Source organism: Bos grunniens, chromosome 2 (assembly GCF_055505025.1).
Source record: "Bos grunniens cultivar Pamir isolate PY7600 chromosome 2, Bosgru_T2T1.0, whole genome shotgun sequence".
Taxonomy (NCBI): domain Eukaryota; kingdom Metazoa; phylum Chordata; class Mammalia; order Artiodactyla; family Bovidae; genus Bos; species Bos grunniens.
Window position 1 is genome coordinate 19,570,894 of NC_141166.1, and position 22,493 is coordinate 19,593,386.

The 22,493-nt window shown below is 39.7% G+C and overlaps 1 protein-coding gene across 4 annotated transcripts in view; it reads left to right on the forward strand.

The window, feature by feature from the left end:
- PID1 (phosphotyrosine interaction domain containing 1) overlaps window positions 1-22,493 on the forward strand; it is a 265,880-nt gene that overhangs the window by 62,468 nt on the left and 180,919 nt on the right. The window contains exon 2 of one of the 4 annotated variants that reach the window (XR_015141169.1): window positions 2,286-2,445. The exons of the other annotated variants lie outside the window; for them this stretch is intronic. The gene's annotated coding sequence lies outside the window, so the exon portion shown is untranslated. Of the gene's footprint in view, window positions 1-2,285; window positions 2,446-22,493 lie in introns of those variants that run through there. 4 annotated transcript variants of the gene reach the window in all.

Below are 22,493 nucleotides of genomic sequence, written 5' to 3' on the forward strand. Positions count from 1 at the left end.
TCTGCCTAATAAACCTTCAATGGCAGCAGTAGCCCTGAGGTCCAGCCCTTGAAGAGAAACCTTCTGGAATATCTCTGTGGCCTGTTCCTATTATCATTTTTACAGGGTCATCTTTGCATGGAAATAGGTATAAAGTAGCCTGTTGGAAAGCACACTTCTCCAAGTTTAGCCCTCTTTCCAGTGGCAGGTAGAACTCAGAGAGCTGCGTAAGGCTTGCTTGCCTCCAGTTCTTGGTGATGTTTCCCCAGGAATTACCTCTTTCTGCCATATGGGAACCTGGGCTGTATTTCTTTGGACAGAGGAGGAAAAAATAACGGAGTCACATAGCATGTGACAGCAATAAAACATCTCTCTGTGATGGCTGACTACTTAATCTCTGCTGCTGCTAAGTCGCGTCAGTCGTGTCCGACTCTGTGTGACCCCAGAGATGGCAGCCCATCAGGCTCCCTCATCCCTGGGATTCTCCAGGCAAGAACACTGGAGTAGGCTGCCATTTCCTTCTCCAACGCATGAAAGTGAAAAGTGAAAGTGAAGTCGCTCAGTCGTGTCCGACTCTCAGCGACCTCATGGACTGCAGCCTAGCAGGCTCCTCCGTCCATGGGATTCTCCAGGCAAGAGTGCTGGAGTGGGGTGCCACTAGGTGAACTTCAAAAATTTGCCTTTTGAAAGGGAATTAGAAATTTCTCCAAAAGAAACTTCTGGACATCTGATTCAAGGGCATTGAGGACAAATCTATTTTAAACATAACTTAGGAAGCACACTGGTACAGAAAAAGAAAAACAAAAATAGGTAGAACTTTTGATATTTCCTCTTTGTTTTCTATTTTTTCCCCCCATAAAATGCTTATTCTAAAAAAAAGAGATTATGGTAAAGGCCTGGCTTTAAAACACGGATTTAGTTCTTCTCAGGTTGTTGCACACTAAGCTAATCAGACACCTTCTATATTTGAGAAACTGAAATTAAAATTGGTTCAAAAGTGTGACCTTGAAACTCCCTAAGTTTCTTACTTGTTAGAGAAAAATTCAGTTTTTTTAAAAAATTGTATTCAACCTCAAGTCGAGAAAGATATTCATTTTATTAGAATGTATCATTTTCTTAAAAATTCTGATTAACCAAAATGTGGTAATAGGGTCACACATTTCATTCCGATGCTATTGGAAGGTATGAATAAAGCTGCCTTATGGTGCCCTCCTTCTTAAAAAGTTACTTTTCTGACAACCTCACCCATCCCAAACCCTACTAGGAGGGTGTGGCCAGAAGCATATGAGAAAGCTCCAGTGGCCTCCTGCCTCAAAGCCCATGCATCGTACTCTGTGGAAGTGATAGCATAGACACGCATATTGAAAATATAGCTTGGTACCATGTGGCTTAGGGGCTTCCCTGGTGGCGCAGCTGGGAAAGAATCTGTCTGCCAATGCAGGGGACGCAAGAGATACGGGTTTGATTCTTGTGTTGGCAAGATCCTCTGGAGTAGGAAATGGCAACCCACTCCAGTATTCTGGCTTGGAAAATTACATGGACATTGGAGCCTGGCAGGCTACAGTCCATGGGATTGCGAAAGAGTCAGAAACAACTTAGCACGAATAAGGATAAGGATGTGGCTTAGGAATGGAGAATCATACATTTCTCAATAATCCATGAGAACATTTTTCTACTTAAGCTGAGTAGTACCATTTATGTCCGTATCAGAAGTAAACATAATCCATAAACAACTGCATTTCACTTACGTACTTTAAGAAAATCTCAAGTATGCAGATAAAGATGCTTTGATCATCACAGTCATTACACTTGGCACTCGGAAACATCAGCTTTGTATTTAGACCACTGTTCTCATAAGTGAACAACTAAATGAGTGAAGGGTGGAAGAAAAACAGACACTTGATTATGCAGAAACCTCATTTCTGAGTACTTACGTGAATGAAGTGTTACTGTAATTTTGAATCTAGAAAATGCTTCTTTGTTTAACCCTCAGATTGTGGATGACTTTTCCCCAAACCACACATTTGGTTGTATAATCTCTTTTATATAATCCTATCACTACTCCCTCAACTGCTTACCCTCCTTTTGAGGAGAGAATACAACATCACCACAATAAACATTTCATTATTGGCAGCCTTATTTGGAAAGGGGTTTTAGAAAATACTAGTTAATGAAATTTTCAGCGAAGGCTGTCTGTGGCCACAAAAAGCATGATTAAATTTTAATTAAAATATACTTAATTAAATCTTATTGGCTGAAAATAAATGGAAAAAGTTATTAATCCTCTTTAACTATTTTCACCAAAGCCTTTAGATGCCCTGCCTGGAGGGGACTGCCTGGCAGATACAAAGCCTGTGTGGAAGGACGGATCTTATTTCCTGACCTACCACGGTGTGGTTCACTGCTGTCTTCTAGCACCATATTGGCCCATGGCGCCCAGACATTTTTTCTCACTTTCCCAACAAATTATCTGCACGTAAATAAAATTATAAGACAAAAAGCAGCATTCTTTGAATTTTATTTAAAATCACTACAGATGGTGACTGCAGTCATGAAATTAAAAGACGCTTACTCCTTGGAAGGAAAGTTATGACCAACCTAGACAGCATATTGGGAGAAGGCAATGGCACCCCACTCCAGTACTGTTGCCCAGAGAATCCCATGGATGGAGGAGCCTGGTAGGCTGCAGTCCATGGGGTCGCTAAGAGTCAGACACGACTGAGCAACTTCACTTTCACTTTCCACTTTCATGCATTGGAGAAGGAAATGGCAACCCACTCCAGTGTTCTTGCCTGGAGAATCCCAGGGACGGAGAAGCCTGGTAGGCTACAGTCCATGGGGTCACACAGAGTCGGACATGACTGAAGTGACTTAGCAGCAGCAGCAGCAGCAGCAGCAGCAGCAGCAGCAGACAGCATATTAAAAAGCAGAGACATTACTTTGTCAACAAAGGTCCATCTAGTCAAGGCTAAGGTTTTTCTAGTAGTCATGTATAGATGTGAGAGTTGGACTATAAAGAAAGCTGAGTGCCAAAGAATTGATGTTTTTGAACTGTGGTGTTGGAGAAGACTCTTGAGAGTCCCTTGGACTGCAAGGAGATCCAGCCAGTCCATTCTAAAGGAGATCAGTCCTGAGAGTTCATTGGAAGGACTGATGTTGAAGCTGAAACTCCAATACTTTGGCCACCTGATGCGAAGAGCTGACTCATTGGAAAAGACCCTGATGCTGGGAAAGATTGAGGGCAGGAGGAGAAGGGGACGACAGAGGATGAGATGGTTGGATGGCATTACTGACTCAATGGACATGGGTTTGGGTGGACTCTGGCAGTTGGTGATGGACAGGAGTCCTGGTGTGCTGTGGTTCATGGGGTTGCAAAGAGTCGAACACGACTCAGTGACTGAACTGATTTAGCAAAAGGTGTTGGTAAAAGTACCTTGAAGCCTTCTGACTTCCCCACTCTGGAGTTTTTTTTTTTTTGCAAACTCTTCCTTCTATATCTATCAACGTCTATTTTCCCAATCTCTTTCCATGTTTGAAAGTGTGAAAGTGAAAGTGTTAGTTGCTCAGTAGTGTCTGACTCTCTTGGACCCCATGGGTTGTGTAGCCTGCCACACTGCTCTGTCCATGGATTTCTCCAGGCAAAAGTATTGGAGTGGGTTGCCATTCCCTTCTCCAAGGGATCTTCCTGACCCAGGGATAGAATTCAGGTCTTCCCTCATTACAGGTGGATTCTTTACCTTCTAAGCCAATAGGGAAGCCCATATTTGAATCATTTTTAAAAAGATAATTTATTCCATTTCTGATACTAAGACTTTCTGGGGCAGGGTCATCTCAAGTGAGAGAAAGGGCAATAAACAAAAATTTAGGGAAGGAGACTCAAAAGTATCACTTTGTTCTTGGGAAATATTTTATGGCTTGAAAAAAAAGTGTTAACAGAAGATTTTCAGGATGTTTGTACATTTTGCTCTGTAGCAACTTTTCCTTAATAGAAATGTTATGATAATCTTGTTTCTAAATCTGATCTGATTCTGAGGGTTCTGGAAAAGTCATAACTTTTGCCCTTAAGCAATTGATAAATAAAAACTGAACTCATCCGAATAGTCTGGATGACCTATCATAAATCAGATTTAAAGATAAGTGTATCTAGAAGGGCAAAATGAAAGCATTCCACTCACAGTTGAAGGGACAGAAGAAGTAGGCCATTTCAAGGAGAATAAAGGGTTGTTGTTTTTCCAAGTTAAAGGTGAAGAATCCTAGAGACTGTATTAAATAAATTAGGCTGTGTATATGTGTGTTAGTTGGTCGTTTAGTCATGTCCGACTCTCTGCGACCCCACGGACTGTAGCTCACCAGGCTCACCTGTCCACGGAATTCACCAGGCAAGAATACTGAAGTGGGTTGCCATTTCCTCCTCCAGGGGATCTTCCTGACCCAGGGATTGAACCCGTGTTTCTTGCATTGCAGGCGATTCTTTACCATCTCAGCCACCAGGAAAGCCCACGTTAGGTTAGGATGCAGTAACTAAAAAACCCAAAGATAGAAAATGTATAAAGCACTGTTGATGTTTGTTTTTCCAGCTCACAGTCCAAAGCCATGTTCCTGGACAGTTAGTGGCTCTCTTGCATGTGGTGATTCAGGGACCCAGGCCTCTTCCATGCTTGGGTTCCACTGCCCTTAGGGCTTTTGTTGTTTGTAGAAGTGGAAAGATAGCACAAAGAGACACAGCTGCTTCTTTAGGGTCTTTGCTTGTAAGAGACCTGTGTCAGGAGACTTCCCTGGTGGTCTAGTGGCTGGGGCTTTATGCTCCCAGTGCAGGGGGTCTGAGTTCAGTCCCTGGTCAGGGAGCTGGATCCCAGACATGCTGCAACTGGAGGGTTCCACGGACCATGATGAGGATCGAGGATTCCATGTTCTGCAGCTGGGACCTGGCATGGCCAAATAAGTGAATAAATAAAATAAATATTAAAATAAAATAAAAAAGGAATAAATATTTTAGAAAAAGAAGTCAAAAAAAAAAAAAAGAAGAAGAAGAAGAAGAGGCATGTATCCTTTCTGCTCACGTTCTATTGGCTGAAACTCAACCATCAGTTCATTCCTAATTCCAAGGATGTGGAGGGACATGGTCCAACCAAGTGCCCAGGAAGGAGGAAAAACAGACTCTAATGATAACCAGCACCTGGGTTACAGAGGCTATCTAGGTGAAGGTTTGCAAGTGACCAGCCAGTAAGCCACCTTGGCCTTGCTGATGTATTTCCTTTGGCACACATGGTGCTTGTAGAAGTTTTAAACTGCAGCAAACACCCAAAGACCAGGAGATTTCGTATGAATATCTGGGCTTCAGACTCTTCTTGGAAAATCTGATTCTCTGGCAGTGTTTACCTATATTCTTGCTTCATTCTTGTCTAGAGTTGAGTGGGGGCTCTGCTATAGAGTGGGCTTGCGTTGTTTCCTTTGCAAAGTTCTGGCCACTCTCTGTCGTACCCTAAGAAAGCCAAGCCCTGATTTCCACTTATCTTCTTATAGCAGGCCTGCTTCTCTAATCCCTGCATCACTCCACGACTGGAAAGCAGAGCACTGATTCCCAGCCCCAAACTCTGTCTTGGTCTCTCCCTATCAGCCCCTCTGTTTCTCTTCTAACACCTATTTGTCTGCTTATTTATCTGCCTACCTACTACCTGTCATCTACATATATTTCCCTATCGCTTTCATTACACCAGATGGATTATAGGCGACACTCACCTATAACTTAAATGTGTGTGTGTGTTAGTAGCTCGGTTGTGTCTGACTCTTTATGACCCCGTGGACTGTACCCTGCCAGGCTCCTCTGCCCACAGGATGTTTCATCCTGCCCACAGGATGGAGTGGGTAGCCATTTCCTTCTCCAGGGGATCTTCCCGACCCAGGGTTGAACCTGGGTTTCCTGCATGGCAGGCAGATTCTTTACCTTCTGAGCCATAGGTCTAACAAATAGTACTCTGTTTGGTTCAGAATGGTTTCAGTGAGTTTATAGACTTGCAAATACTGTTAAGAGGAAGGAAGAAAGGGAGGGAGAAGGGGGAGGAAGAGAAATGAAGGAAACAGTGAAGGGAATGCATTCTATGATTTTGGAGAAGCAAAAAGAAAACTCTTCTACGTCTCGGCATGAACACCGAGCTGCATTCTGCATACATGTGTTTTATAAGCCCTTTTCTATTCTATTTAAGATTTGCAATAGGAAATGGGATCTTCACCCTCTAAAACTAGTGTGGAGAAATAAATGTTTCTTCTTGTGACAGTTGTTACTAGGACCAATTATAGGCACAGGTGGGAAGTGGTAAAAGAGAGGAGACATAGCAGTGAGCCAAGAGAAAACCTTCCTGTCTGAACTGGAGTCTCTTCGTGGGGATTTATGAGACCCTGCTCTAGAGAGGCGAGTGACTGGGTAGTGGTGGGGTGCTTGTCTTTCTACTTTGCAAAGCAGTGGTAGAGAAAGCTAGAGTCCAAGGACACCTGGCAGGGCTCGCGCACTGAACTCAGGAGCAGGAGGACTCAAGGAAGCCGTCTCCATCACAACCCAGCTGGTGTTGGGATTTAAAAGAGGAAAACGTCAGGAACTGAAGCTTGCGATTGCCTCTGATGCAGGTGCAGCTAGAGCTGTGAAGTGGGGATGCTTTCAGAGAGGCGAGGGGGTTCCCGTGAGTTCCTCTTCTGAGCCTATAGATGAGGGTAGTAATGACCACACAGTCACAGCCGTAACAGCTTACTGTTTCCTGAGTAAGGCCTGTTTTAAAAACCCGGTGATAGGTGGTCAGGCATGGTAATCAAGGCACCTGAGGCTCTAAAGATTGAAGACAGCTACAGATCCGAATCACTGCAGAAGTATTGAATAATACCAAATCCAAGGTTTTATCTCAGACTTGCATGAAAACAACTGCCTAGCTGGGAGGAGGCAGAGAACCCTGAATTTTTATCAAGTAATTATTATACGGCCAGGTTGGTGCAGGTCTCACAGTCCACATCTGAGAACCGCTGGGTGAAGTGATTTGCCTAAGGACGCACAGCACGTCAATAGCAGATCCAGGTCCAAACCCGGCTGCGTCTTTTGCTCTAGATTGAGTTCATCTGCTGAAGCTAGGGTTCCCTGACTGTTTGACAGGTTTAATAAGGTTTGATAATAATCAAAGACAGCACAAAAAAGAAAAAAACAAACTCATTGTTGAGCATCTCCTGTGCTAAAGTAGTGTTCATATGTTTTTATTTCATCCTGTGCTCACACTGCAAGGTGAGTATTTTCCATTCACATTTAAAAAATATTTTTAATTGGAAGATAACTGCTTTACAATATTGTGTTGGTTTCTGCCGTATAACAATGCAAATCAGTTATAATTATTACATATATATATATATGATTTGCAGTATATATATATATCTTCCCTCTCTCTGGAGCCTCCCTGCCTGCTCCCATTCCACCCTTCTAGGTCATCACAAAGAGTCAGGCTGGGCTCCCTGTGTTACACAGCAGCTTCCCACTAGTTATCTGTTTTACACATGATAGTGTGTGTGTATCAGTCCTACTTTGCAGAGCAGGATACTGAGGCTAAGGGAAGTTCAGTGCCGCATTTATGCCCCCATGGTTTTGTTTAATGGCAGAGTAGAGTAAAATTCAAAATCAGGTCATCAGTAGGGTGACCTCATACTAATGCCATACAGGTGTTTCTCGAGATTTCTTCCCTTTAAATCTTACTCTAAATTGAATGATGTAAAACATGATTTAAATGTTTCTATTTATTAAGTCAATAATTACATAAGGAATAGGAAAAGCAAAATTAAATAGAAGTGTTTCCATTTCATGTCTAAGGGGAACCAAGCTATTGATCTCTCAAGCCTTTATCAAAAGGTAGTCATTTCTCACCTTGCTTCTCAAAGGATGGGCCAAGGATGCAGCGTCAGTGTCACCTGGGAGCTTGATAGAAAGCCAGACTATTATCAGGTACCACTGCACAAGTGTTGACCCAGCATATGTGTTTTAACAAGATCTCCAGGAATGTCTGTGCACATAAAGTTTGAGAAATACTGAACAGTTGCTGGAAACCAGATACCTTACAGAGAAATAAACAGGCTTGTCATCTGTCATCACAAATGTGAGAAGTGATGGTTGACAGAGCAGAAGCCTGGGGTTAAACCCTGGAGATGGTTTGTAGGTCGAACTAATGGTACTGATATGGAAAATGAGATGTTTGATTTGGTTGCTTTTGTAGAGCTGTCAGTATATTTATTAAACTTACAATGTTAGAGGTAAAGTTCTAGAATTGGATCCATTTACCTTGGAACATAAAAACATATAGCAGAGTGCTTCTTATGTATGAGTGTGTATCCAGTGCTTTTTGATCATAAAGAGTTTTATTGTTTAAGTTTTGCTGGAAGAACTGGATTTAAGAGACTTGTCAGGATGCAAAGTCTATTTAACTGAAATAATTGTATTTTTCCCTGATTATTGTTTCTCTATTACTTATATTGCTTTCCTGATGACTCTTAGGCAGAATATGATAAACACTGAAATGCCTAAAGGCCATATTAGTCATCTCTTATTAGAGTTGTTAAGATCTTGGTATTGGTAGTTATGTAAGTAATCACTTGTTAGCAATATTTATTTCTGTAGGCAATAATTTTTAATTTGTTTTCATGAGGAATGTCCCCAGAGTGTGGCTTACAGAGGAATCTGAGCAATAAAAATCACTTTAACAAATAGTTTTGTATGTATTTGTATATTTGGTCTGAGTAAGAAAAATCTGCATTTCATCCAAAGCACAGAGGATCTATTTCCGCATCAGCCTGATAATGAGACAGTAATTGGTGTGTAAGCCGTTCATTCTCCAAGTTTTCTCACGGGGCATAATTTGTCTCTTATTTGTCAAGGATGGGTTCTGGGAAACAACACTGCCATTCATGATGGGCAGAGCAAATGTACTAAAACATTATCATAGCTGGGATTAATGGTCCAGTATGGATTTATGTCAAGAATGTTAATGATTTGTTTGTGAATAAGTGGGCCTGTCGCATGGTGAAACAGTGGCCTGCAGAATTGCTGAATGCACAGTTTGCTTGCAGAGGATTCTTGGAGGAAATAAATACTCTTGCCAGGCCTTTTGCATCTCTTAAATCGCCACTGTGAATTGACTTTGGGATGCGAAATGGTGGCATTTACCTTACAAAATCCTGGGCTTGCAATTGCTGATCTTGTAACTCTAAATTTTCCTGATATAGCGCAAAGAAAGTGTATCTTTTAAGGATTGAATATAATTTATTTCTGGTAAAATAGTTTGAGAAAATAATGATTTGTTTTAACCTGTCATTGAACAAAATCTTTCCACCACTACCACCACCACCCCCATCCTGTCACCAGATTACATGTTCTTTTTCGAAAAACATGTTAATCTGTTGAAGACATGAATTTGGAGTAGATTTTAATTGGTAGATGAAAGTCAGTTATTGCCAGGCAAAGTTTAGGAAATGAAAAGTGAATCAAGATTATATAATGATTCATATACATACACATAGACTGATATATATATGTGTGTATGTATAGTGTGTATATGTGATGGTGTGTGTGTGTGTGTGTGTGTGGCTTGCAGTATAAATGTTTGTGATATAATTTAATGATGTGTATGTTAGCTACTTTTTATTTATTTATTAAAAATTTTTTTTTTTTAGCTACTTTTTAAACATCTACTTTTTATGAATGATGATGTTGGCCTTCTCTTAAAAAGAAATTTAAACTTAACTGTTATTCTGTTTACATTAAAAAAGATTAATTTCTTCTTTTTGCTTTGGGATAGAACTTGTGTTCAAAGGATCTTAACTTAAATACCAAGGTAACTTTATAGAAACTTCGGATTGCAATCTGGGAAGTTTCATACCACAAACATGACCTAAATGATTTTAACACCTAGGCTCCTATATAATAAAACGAATGTATCATACTTGTTTCATGAAAGTGACATCTATTTGCATTTGCTAGCCAGAGAGCATCCATAATGATGAATTCCCTTGATCCTTAGAGCAGTCCTAGCTATTCTGTGGTTATAAAGCTATGGTGTCAAGTCTCAACGCAGGGTTATTTGAGTCCAGATCTCATGTTCTTTCTGTTGTATCACAGGATCAAAATTCATGTAGCCTCTATCCCCATGTCCCTCTCTCCCCTCTGTATTGCTGTCAGAACTGTCATGGATGAACTTATCAAATGCTGTTAAATCAAAAGGGTGGGCACCAGTGGGCTTCTAGGTATCAGAGAACTCCTTAGCATAAATGCAGTTTATCTGATTCTTCAAGGGGTCCATGATCGCTCCAAAGATCATTTATCTGTATACCAAATCATTAGTGCATGTCTGCTCATACCAGAGTGGATAAACATGTGCTCCCTGTTCATTTGTGAGTTGCTCTCATTCCTCTCTAGTAATTTACCCTCTGTGTAAATTATACTCTGTCCCAAACTTGCAGCTTGGGTAACATGCAGCAAATACATAGACTTGACCTCTCTGACCACTGTGAAGTTCATCATCTTAGAAGGGATTGAGAAGAGACAAGTGGGTATTGATCAGGGCTCTTTCAGAATTAAGAGAAGAACACGAGTTGTCAAATTTTCAGCTGTAATGGACCTCAGTACAGTCTGTTATGTGGCACACGGTTAGATTTGGAATGGAGTTGTTAGCAGAGACATATTAAATCCAAAGGGGATGTGTTGAGCGTCTGTGGTTGACAAGGCATTGTTCACATGCTTGGCAAGGTAAAGAGGTGTGAGTGCTGGGTGGGATACTCGGGAACTGGGTATGTCCATTCATGTGTAAATTGTGATCAGGGTTCACCTGTGTGCAGGCTCCTTCATTTCCACTGCTCACATTTACATCCATTGAATGTTAACATGTTAACCACTTCAAGGTAAGAACCCTTCACTAGAAGTACTAAATTTTAGTAGTATAGCATAATGTCTCTGGTATAGAAAGCATTTGTGGTTATATGATTTGTTTCTCTTATATTCATATATCTTAGATTTAGAATTTCCTTTCCCTATCCGATTGACAGATGTGATTATAATAAGACTAATTCTGCAGAAAGTTACAAACCCATTCCACCACCTGTGGCTCCACCTTCTGTATCAGAAAATTTTCACCTCGTTCTATCGCCCTCAAGTCTGTCATCCTCTAGGACAATAATCTGAAGTATTAGAATCACCAGGGGCTTTCATTAAAAATGGAGATGCCTTTCTCCTACTCAGAAATCTATTGTAACTAGCATCCCAAAGGATGCTGATGTAGAATGGGCTCTGTGCGTGAAGTCTATAGATGGATAATCAACAAACCTCTGAAATGGTTTTCTAGATTTGGATTTTGTCATTTTTCTGGGGACAAGATCCAGAGTTTTACTTAGATTTTCAAAGAAGTCTGAAATCCAAAAAGAGTTTATAAGCTTTTGTTCTTGTGACTGAAATGAAGGCCATTAATTGTAACCTTGCACTTGTTACCATTTGAGCTTGGACAGTAAATGGATGGAATTCATAGGCAGTGAGATGAAATCATACTATAATGAGAAAACTGTAGCAAGAAACCATTTTACTTTCAAACCAAAAAAAGGACTACTTCTGGAATACTACTTTATGTACTTTGTCAATAGCACTTAAAATGTAATAATAGTTGATGACCAGGTGACATTTAGTTGATGACCAGGAAAGATCAGCTGATGTTATAGATGCGAAAGTACATTATTTTTTATACCTTACCTGAGCCAGGTGAGATGGACTGTGCAGATACCTTACATTCCTTTAGTAGAACAGGCAACCTGAAACCCCCTTCAGTCAATTGGCCACCCCATCCTACTGCCCCTGGAAGTTTTGAGTTCATGGCAAACACCTCATTCATTTTTCACAGGAGTAGAATAGTAAAAAGGCATTACTAACTCAGAGCAGACATAGTGTTCGTGTAGATGTAACAATCATGTTATCAAAGTAATTGACTTGAATTCTAAGAAAAATTCCACTTTGAGGTTGAAAGAGAGAAGTGACTAAAAGCCAAATTGATGCCTGCTCTGGATTCATGGCTTCGTCAGTTCTCTAAGACTTCTTGGTAATGAGGACTTTTTGCGGAATGGTGATAAGACCCTCATAGTCTTTACACATGTTTTCTCTGCTTCCAGACAGTCAAATTGATAGGTAGTTTTTCTTTAGGGATTAGGTGCACTTTTAAAGAAATATTTGATGATTGTTCCCTGAAATTATCAGGGTGCTCTCTGTGAGTGAAGATACAAATAATTTAACTACCAGCTTCCTTTCTGTGTCTCTTTACATAATGGCAGGTGGCAGAGAGGAAGCACAGGCCTAAAGATACTGTAGTAAGGAGCTGCAGTAATGTGGCTTTGGCTGCTTAAGACAGGAAAAATCTATCATCCTCAGAGTCAGAAAAACTGCTATTGAAGCTGACAGGTGTATGATTTATCATTGTGTGTGTGCGGGCTAAGTTGCTTCAGTCATCTAACTTTTTGCGACTCCTTAGACTGTCGCCTGCCAGGTTCCTCTGTATATGGGGATTTTCCAGGCAAGAATACTGGAGTAGGTTGCCATGCCCTCCTTCAGGGGATCTTCCCAACCCATGGATTGAACCCAGGTCTCCTGCATTTCAGGTGGATTTTTTATCATCTGAGCTACCAGGGAAGTCCAAGAATACTGGAGTGGGCAGCCTATCCCTTCTCCAGGGGATCTTCCCAACTCAGGAATCAAACCAGAGTCTTCTGCATTGAGGCAGATTCTTTACCATCTGAGCCACCATACTACAGTAAAAATTAATTAATAATTATAGAAAAGAAATATACAATTTACAGAGGATCAACTTCTCACCAGTTAACACTCACCAGTTATAAGGCTTCAGACAGGGTAGAGTGCCTTTGTAACATCTGTATGTACAAAGCCATGCTGATGTTAGTTCAGCCATCTGCTCTTTTCTCAGAGCCTGTTTAATAAAAGGGAAAAAAATAAAGCTTTGTGATACACTTGCTGGGAACAGCTCTCTGTATGTCTTCACTAGGTTGGCCCCAGTAAAGAAGGGAGGGGCAGGCTATTTTGCTTAATTAAGAAGAAATTATAATATTGATAGTTTCATACCCGGCCAGGGCCTCTCTTTGCACTGGACCCAGCATGAGTTGAGAGAATGAAGCAGTGGAGTTACCATTCAGTTCAATAGATTTGCAAATAAATCAAATTCCCTTCTCCAAGTTCCTCCTTGTGGTGGGATCTGTGCTTCCTGCCGGAATGAGGTCAAGTAAGCATGGGATTCAAGTTGACTTCCTAAAAGTGTTGATGGAAATTATATTTGAATATATGTGTGTGTAACCATATGTAGGGACATTTTGCTATTTGATTGCAAAGTTAAATTTCTTTGATTATGACATGTGTTTCATTATACAGTCAAGCTCTGACTTGCAAAATACTGAAATACTGTTGGAATACTGTAAGAATCGATTGGCTTTGGTGGAATGATATTCTCATTTTTCACATTAATTTTTTAAATTAGAAATTTCCCCTTCAACTTAAAGGGGTATATTCCATGGAACATTAAGCAGATTCTCTCAAACTCAGTTGTGGAGATGGTTTTATAGATTTTGTAAATCCCAAGCTTCCTTGTGGAAGCATATGCTAATTAACCTCAGCTATACTTTATGATCTGTGTCTTTATCTTTTGAAAACATTAATTTCATTGTTTTATAGCCAACCCCACAAATGTGTATTTATTAAAAGTCTTCTATGAGCCAGGCCCTGCTGTAGGAACCAGAACAATGGTACCAATACAATTGTGATGGAAAGCCAGAGTTCTTGCTTCCCAGGAACTGCTGCTCCCATAGTGGGAGACATGTAGTGGTATGCATACTAACAAAAATGAAAATGTAAATTAACATAGTGCAATAATATAACCTAACACCTGATGCAAAGAGCTGACTCATTTGAAAAGACCCTGATGCTGGGAAAGATTGAAGGCAGGAGGAGAAGGGGATGACAGAGGATGAGATGGTTGGATGGCATCACCAACACGATGGACATGAGTTTGAGTAAACTCTGGGAGTTGGTGATGGACAGGGAGGCCTGGCGTGCTGCAGTCCATGGGGTCACAAAGAGTCGGACATGATTGAGCGACTGAACTGAACTGAACATCAGGAAAATGAAATGAGGTAATGTGATACTTGGTAGGAGCCAGGTTTAGCTCAGGAAGAGATGGGAGGCCTCTTTGAAACAAATAATAAAAAGGAAGTGGTCTCATAAATATTTGGGGGAGGTATATCGTAGAAGGAAGAAACAACACCTACTAAGACTTCAGGTTGGAAGCAATCTTGGTCACAGTGTTTAGAACATTGTGAGGTTGGAAAAATAGTGAGGAGTTAGACCTATTTGCCATAGTAGGCAGTTTGGATTTTATCACATGAGTGATGGGAAGCTTGTGGTGGACCTTAAACAGAGAGTTGACAGATGATCTGCTCTTGCAGAAGAGCATTGTTTTGGAGAATGGGTTGTGGCAAACAAATGTGGAGGCAGAGAGGCCAGTTATGAGACTGTTGTACTAAGTCTGGAGAAGACATGATGCTTTTTCAAGGGAGATGGTGAGCAAGGGTTGCATATAGGATCAATTTTGAGTATAGCTACAATAGAATTATCAATAGATAGGAGTAGACTCTTGGAGAAGGAGAGAAATTGTCCCCTAAGATTTTAGTTTAAACAGATAGGCAAATTCACTGAGATGGGAGGAAAGAGATGGTGGCAAATTTCTCTTTGGGGGAAAAACTGTGTATTGTTTTGGCCATGAGGTACTGGTTCAGATACCAAGGATACTGAGAAGGTAAGTGTATATACAAATCTGGACCACAGAGGAAAGGTCTTGTCTAGGCATATATTGAGAGTTATTGGAATATGTCATTGTTTTGTCGCTCAGTCATGTTCAACTCTTTTGTGACCCTGTGGACTGTAGCCCGCCAGGCTCTTCTGTCCATGGGATTCTCCAGGCAAGAATACTGGAGTAGGTTGCCATTTCTTCCTCCAGGAGATCTTACTGAGAGATTGAACCCCCGTCTCCGTATCTCCTGCATTACACGTGGATTCTTTACCACTGAACCACCAAGCCCTATTGGAATACAGCTGGAGTTTAAAACCACTGGGTAGAGTGGTGTTACCTAGGAGAGAGTGTGAGCAGAGAGATGGTCTGAGAACAATGCTTCCTTGCTGGCTTCTCCTATACTAGACCCTGACATGTGCTACCATATAACTGCTGCTAAGGACAGATGCTGAAACAGATTATTATCTTACACTCTGTGAATGTCTGAAAGCTCTTTATGCTACATAGTCAGTTCAGTCGCTTCGTCGTGTCTGACTCTTTGCGACCCTATGGACTGCAGCACGCCAGACTTTCCTGTCCATCACCAACTCCCGGAGCTTACTTAAACTCATGTCCATCGAGCCAGTGATGCCATCCAACCATCTTATCTTCTGTCATCCCCTTAACCTCCTACCTTCAGTCTTTCCCAGCACCAGCTTCTTTTCCAATGGGTCAGTTCTTCGCATCAGGTGGCCAAAGTATTGGAGCTTCAGCTTCAGCATTAGCCCTTCCAATGAATATTCAGGACTGATTTCCTTTAGGATGGACTGGTTGGATCTCCTTGCAGCCCAAGGGACTCTCAAGAGTCTTCTCCAACACCACAGTTCAAAAGCATCAATTCTTCAGTGCTCAGGTATATGTTGCATAAATAGTTCCCTAATAAATTATGAAAAATTCAGGCAAAAACCTCATGTGTCTTATGTTTTGTATTTTCCTAGTGTATTTGCATTGGGACTTCCCAGGGGCTTCAGTGGTACGAAAATCCACCTGCCGAGCAGGAGACATGGGTTTGATCCCTGAGTGGGGAAGATCCCCTGGAGAAGTAAATGGTAACCTACTCCAGTAGGCTTGGCTTGGGAAATCCCATGGACAGAGGAGCCTGGCAGGCTATATCCAGGGGGTCACAAAGAGTAGGACACGACTTAGGGACAAAACATCAGCAACAGAAGTACCATGGGAAGGATAACACATTTTGAAGAGGATCTGTGCATATAGTTGCCAAGAAATGTTTGCTTGAAAAGCGGAGATTGCTTTCTTAGTGTGCCAACATTTTAGAGCCTCTTGTTACTTTAAACCTGAAAGCTATCAGCATTTTTGTCACTGGTTGGATTTGGACCAAGAACTCAGAAAAAATTTCATTTTAGCTGTTCAGTGCTACCACCACTTTATAACCTTGGATTTTGAGCCAGAATACTAGATGCTGAGTTGATTGAGTTTTACAGAGTTCTTTTTGTTTTATATAAAAGAAGGAAATGAATTTGAAATACTAGTGAAACAGTCATAAAAGGAGAAACGATTCAATAGATATCAATATTCCTTTATATGAAGGATTCCAAAAAGATGTACAGCTTAGGCTATAGACAAGACATTGGAGGTGTCCTCATTTTCCCACTTTATGAAACTCAGAAATAAAAGCAAAATGAATTATATTAGCTGTACTCTATTATGATAAATTTTTACCTTGTCATGGTACCGGCTTGTAATTGTTTACCATCCAAGACAATGTATTTCACATTTAATGTGAATTGTTTCTATAATTTTAATTATGTTTTATATGACATATAGTGGCAAATTTGTTTCACTTGTACCTTGAAAAAAGAAGTATGATTTAAAGGAGAAGGGGATGACAGAAGATGAGATGTTTGGATGGCATCACCGACCCGGTGGACATGAGTTTGAGCAAACTCCAGGAAATAGTGAAGGATAGGGAAGACTGCAGCTTATGGAGTCTCAAAGAGTCAGACATGACTTAGTGACTGAACAACAAAATTGGTTTATAGTATACAATTACATAACATGGGTTAAAGCATAATTTCTAATTACTATTGTTAAGTGGTGCCACATTCTTATCATATATCTTTTTGTTTGTCTGTCCTTGGATTCTTAATTTTGGTGCTTCTCTCAGTTTGCATCTTTTGGTGCATTTCTAAGAGAAGAAGGAAATGTTGATGAACTATATTCTAAGCACTTGCAGTCTTTAATGGATTTTTCATTGTTTTTATCAAAATTCTATATTGCTCTGGTGGAAAATAGAAAAAGACATGATCAGCTGTTTCATTGCTACATTGTGGTAGCAAGAGCCTGGTATCTCAAAATCAGTAAGGAGGGGACCAGATTAATAAACTATGGAACACCCATGCTCTGAGTACTATTCAGTTATGAAGTGAAAATTGCTCAGTCGTGTCTGGCTCTTTGCAACCCCGTGGACTATACAGTCCATGGAATTCTCCAGGCCAGAATACTGGAGTGGGTAGCTTTTCCCTTCTCCAGGGGATTGTCCCAACCCAGGGATCGAATCCAGGTCACCTGCATTGCAGGTGGATTCTTTACCAGCTGAGCCACAAGGGAAGCCCAATTCAGTTATGAAAAGAAGTTAAAAATTATCTCTAGTACCTATTTATAAGCCAAAAACAATAACGTGGAGAAGACTACGTGAAGTATCCTATTGTTTAAGGAAGGAATGAAGAAATATGAATATATGTGTATATAGTATGTATTATGTCTGTGTGTTTATATATGTTGTCTGTGTACAACACACAAGCAAATTATTTGTGTAAATGAAAGAACTAAAAACTGAGGTTACTAGAGAGAAAGGAGGGTCAGGGTGGAGGAGCTAGGAATAGAAACTAGAATTTTCTAAATATAGAAAAAGTTTGTAGAACTATATAAATATTTTACATAATTATAGATAAGATTAAAGCAGAGTAAAATATGTATTTTCTAAAAACTAAAGGTAAATTTAAACAATGAGGTGTAACTGTATCAAGTTGGTGATTTAACTTCATGGAGAAGAATTACTTCAAATGATTATAAAATATTTTCATCTTTCTGTCCATCACTAGTGAGATATAACCAAAAAGAACAAAAAGAAATCTGCAAAGATACATTAAAATGTTTTATTAATCATATATTTTACTGATATTGTTATAGTAGTTATATTGGCATTGTTATTCTGAGCTGATTCCATGTATATATTTATATGTATAATATATACACATATTTTTACATTAAGTATACATGTATATGTATATATTCATAAAACAGGTATGAATAATCATTTTTCTAATATTTCTTATTGCACAGTATCCTATACTTTATTACTCATTTATCTTGTGTGTTCAGTCACACTCAACATATATTAATACACAAATAGTAGTATATATATTATACTTTATTGTATCTATTCTGTGTGTAGAATAGAATAGACCTGGGTTTGATCCCTGGGTGGGAAAGATCCCCAGGAGGAGGGCATGGCAACCTGCTCCAGTATTTTGCCTGGAGAATCCCATGGACAGAATAGCCTGGTGGGCTACAGTCCATGGAGTCTCAAAGAGTCGGATACAACTGAGCGACTAAGCACAGCACATTCTATGAGTATCATAAAATGAACCAAATTACCGATTACGTTCATGTCCTTAAGGAACCAAGATTTTAGTAAATATGCATTCCAAGAATTAAATATAAGCCTTATAATCCTAAATTAGAATTGGAAATATTTCTGTATTTAATGTAATCCTATTTTCATTTCATTGCAAAATTCATACTTTTTAGTTTTTAATTTCCTTGTTTCTTAGAGGTGATGTTATCATATATGCTATTGAACTTGCAAAATGGTTTTCTAAAATTTTCTTCAAATTTCTATAGCAAACAATGTGTGAAAGCTAGGTGATTCTTCTGCTCCACCTCTAAGAACTTCATCTAAGTTTTTAGAATGACATTCTCTTTCTCTTGTTCCAGAATATCTTTGAAAGGTTCTGTGTGGGTTTCTTTTTTAAGAAAAATGTCTAAATCATAAAGATTGAATTAGTAATAAATCATCTTTGGTCTTTTGTTGCTTTAATTCAATTACTTAGCTTGTATGTGTGTCCTTTTTTTTTTTTTTTTTTACTTCCTCTGACCCTGAGATTAACTAGCCATTTTGAAATTATGTTTTGAAAACTCAGAAAGTTCAATATACCCTTGGAATAGCTGTGGGTCTTCCTGAAGCCCAGAGCAACAAATTAAATTTAATTCCCTCTTAGAATTTTCATTAGGTTTTCTGGACCATAGCTCAGAGGCAAGGGACTGGAGATTATTCTTGTTATGCTCGGAGGTAATAAGTCCTTTTTGACAGTGTCTTTCCATTTCGCAACTTCAATGCCTCTTCACATTATTGCCTGCTCTCTTGGGAGGCCATTTTGAAAATAACATATGGCTTCCCTTTCATTGTGTGAAACCCGTGTTTAATTTGGCTGGGAGAGCAAATTGTACTTGACATCAATTTTACTTGTTTTTATTTCTGGAAGAATGACTCTGAAAGGTCATTTTCCAATAAAATTATAATATAATTTTATTAAGTGCATTGTATTTATTTATTACATGTTAATTAAGTTCTCATACACACACACACCTATTCACACATGATGTGAGACATAACAAAACAAAACCCTTGTTTGTACACTCCAGAGACCTGACTCACAAGAGCAGTAACATTATTATTCGTGTTTACATGGAGCCTGTGAGGGAGACCAACAATGGCTACAGATGCTGCTGTTTCTCCATTGGGAGATTGGGAGGTGGAGTCTAATTCCATCTTTGAATCTGAGTTGGCTTTAGTGATTTCATCAATAGAATGTGGCAGAAATGACTTTCTGAGACTTTTGGGGCTGGGTCAGAATAAGCTTTCCAACAGCAGCTTCTGCCCAGGACTTTCTGAACAGTCTCTTTAGGAACTCTGAGTCATCAGGTAAGATGTCTGACTACTTTGAGTTCATCCTGGAGAAGTCACGTGCAACAGTTCTAGCCAACTATTCTACTTGAAGCCAGCCTTCTAGCCATCCTTACCAAGGCATAAGGCAAGTGATTGAAGCCTTTCTGATCAACCTGTCCACCAGCTGAGTATCACTAAGCCATTTTAGCATCAGGTGGAGCAGAAGAATCACCTAGCTGAACCCTGCACAAATTCCTGATCAATCAAATTATGAGATTTATTAAAAAATAAAAAAGGATGTTGTTTTAAACCACTAAATTTTGGAGTAATTTGTTATGCAGTAAAAGATAACCAGATTAGAATATGTACATTAATCTCTTAAATGGAGTTTGAATGTGATGAATACATAGTCTATTGAGGAAGCAGTGTGGAAGGACCTGGGATGTGAAAGTCTAAATTTTAATTTTGTTCCTAATAACTTGTGTAACTATGAGCAAATTGATCTCTTTGAACTTTACTATTTTGGGATATAAAAAGGAGAATTGTAAAATAATAACAATAAAATGGTTGTTTTTCAACAATAACAACAATTATTATTGTTGAGGGTCCCTTGGACTGCAAAGAGATCAAACCAGTCAATCCTAAAGGAAATCAACCCTAAATATTCATTAGAAGGGCTGATGCTGAAGCTGAAGCTCCAATTCTTTGGCTACCGGATGTGAAGAGCCAGCTCTTTGGAAAAGACCCTGATGCTGGTAAAGATTGAGAGGAGGAGGAGAAGGGGGCAGCAGAAGATGAGATGGTTAAATTGCATCACCAGCTCAATGGACATGAATCTGAGCAAACTCTGGGAGATGGTGATGGACAGGGAGGCCTGGTGTGTCGCTGTCCATGAAGTCACAAAGAGTCAGACACGACTGAGCAGCTAAACAATCACAACAATAAGGATAGTAAGCCTCAGTGTAATAAAACAAGTACTTCCTGAATGCTATTATACAGGACACTGAAACGGAACTCGGTATTTTAATGCATTGTTTAATTTGTTTCCCACAGTGATTCTGTAAATTAGAGGTATTATTATTATTTTATTATTAATGCCAGTTTATGGAAGGTAAAATAGATTTCAGGAAATCAGGAAGCTGCTCATATAGCCTCTATAAAATATACTTTTTAACCTCTATTGTCCTGTTTCTAAGATTCTTCAAATCATCACCTGCAAATTAATATCCTATTAGTGAGAGGTGAAGAATTTCTTTTTTATTGTACCAAAGTAAATTTCAGAGTTGTAAGGTAAAATCAGTGGTGGAAAGGGAATGCCAGAGTCTTTAGTGCAGTGTATCCCCATACTGCTTATATACCGGAACAAAAGAACTAGAAATGGCAAAAGGTCACTCTTTTGGTCTTCAGTCATGTTGTAAGGAAGTCACACTTGAAAGTGTGGGGTAGACCTTACAAGTGAAGCATACCGGTTACAGCAGTTGCCGTATGCACAGTCTATCAAGATGGACCTTCAGTTCAGTTCAGTTCAGTTGTTCAGTCGCTCAGTCGTGTCCGACTCTTCACGACTCCATGAATCGCAGCACGCCAGGCCTTCCTGTCCATCACCAACTCCTGGAGTTCGCTCAGACTCACGTCCATCGAGTCAGTGGTGCCATCCAGCCATCTCATCCTCTGCCGTCCCCTTCTCCTCCTGCCCCCAATCCCTCCCAGCATCAGAGTGTTTTCCAATGAGTCAACTCTTCGCATGAGGTGGCCAAAGTACTGGAGTTTCAGCTTTCGCATCATTCCTTCCAAAGAAATCCCAAGGCTGATCTCCTTCAGAAGGGACTGGTTGGATCTCCTTGCGATCCAGTGGATCTTGGCAGAGGTTAAAAAAGGTACTTCAGTGACGGTTGGTGAGCTGTCTTGTGTATAAAAGAAAAATGTCTTCATTTTAATTAATAGTAAAATATAAATTGCCCCAACATGTTAAAATGTTTTTTTAAATCTCCTATTTTGTTTTAATAATTTTTCTTCATTTTTATGCTTGTAGTTACAAAGAGTATGTGTTCACATGCATTGGAGGGAGGAAGGAAGCAGGGAAAGAAAAACACTAATATTCACTGTGTAACTTGCCAGGCATTCTGCTAGGTTCTAGCACCCGTGCTGTTAGCGTAGCACATACGCTGTTTCGGGTTTAAATTGTAAAACGTTTAGCATTTAAATTTTGGAGATTATTTTGGTTTTTCAAAGCCACAGAGTTAGTAAAAGATGGGACTGGATTTTGAATTTATCTTCTAAATCCTTCTTTCTGCTGTATAAAATGCCTCACTATCTCTTATAAGCCTGCTCTTTAGTTGATGAGATTTATTTTACTTTCATTTGATTTACCAATTCTTTTAAAAATCTTAATCCAATTTAAGAGTGCTGATTCACTTACTGCAGGGTGCTCTGAACCTGTTCATTTTGGTTGAAGTATTAAGAGGGTCTAAATATAAGCTCATGAATGAACTTGCTGAGTGGATTGAAAAATACCCCTAAGCCTTTGAGGCCTTAGGTTACAGGGTGTGTATGATCGGTTGGGCTCACATTTATTTTTGATGAAGATCTCTTAGAGTCACTAGTGAATATTTTGTGTGATTTAGTGGGGACTGCTGGACTGCACTGTGCCAAATTAGCCCTGGAGGAGGAACTCGGATGCATAAGACTTTCCTTTCATTCTCTTGAGAGAAAACATTCACATT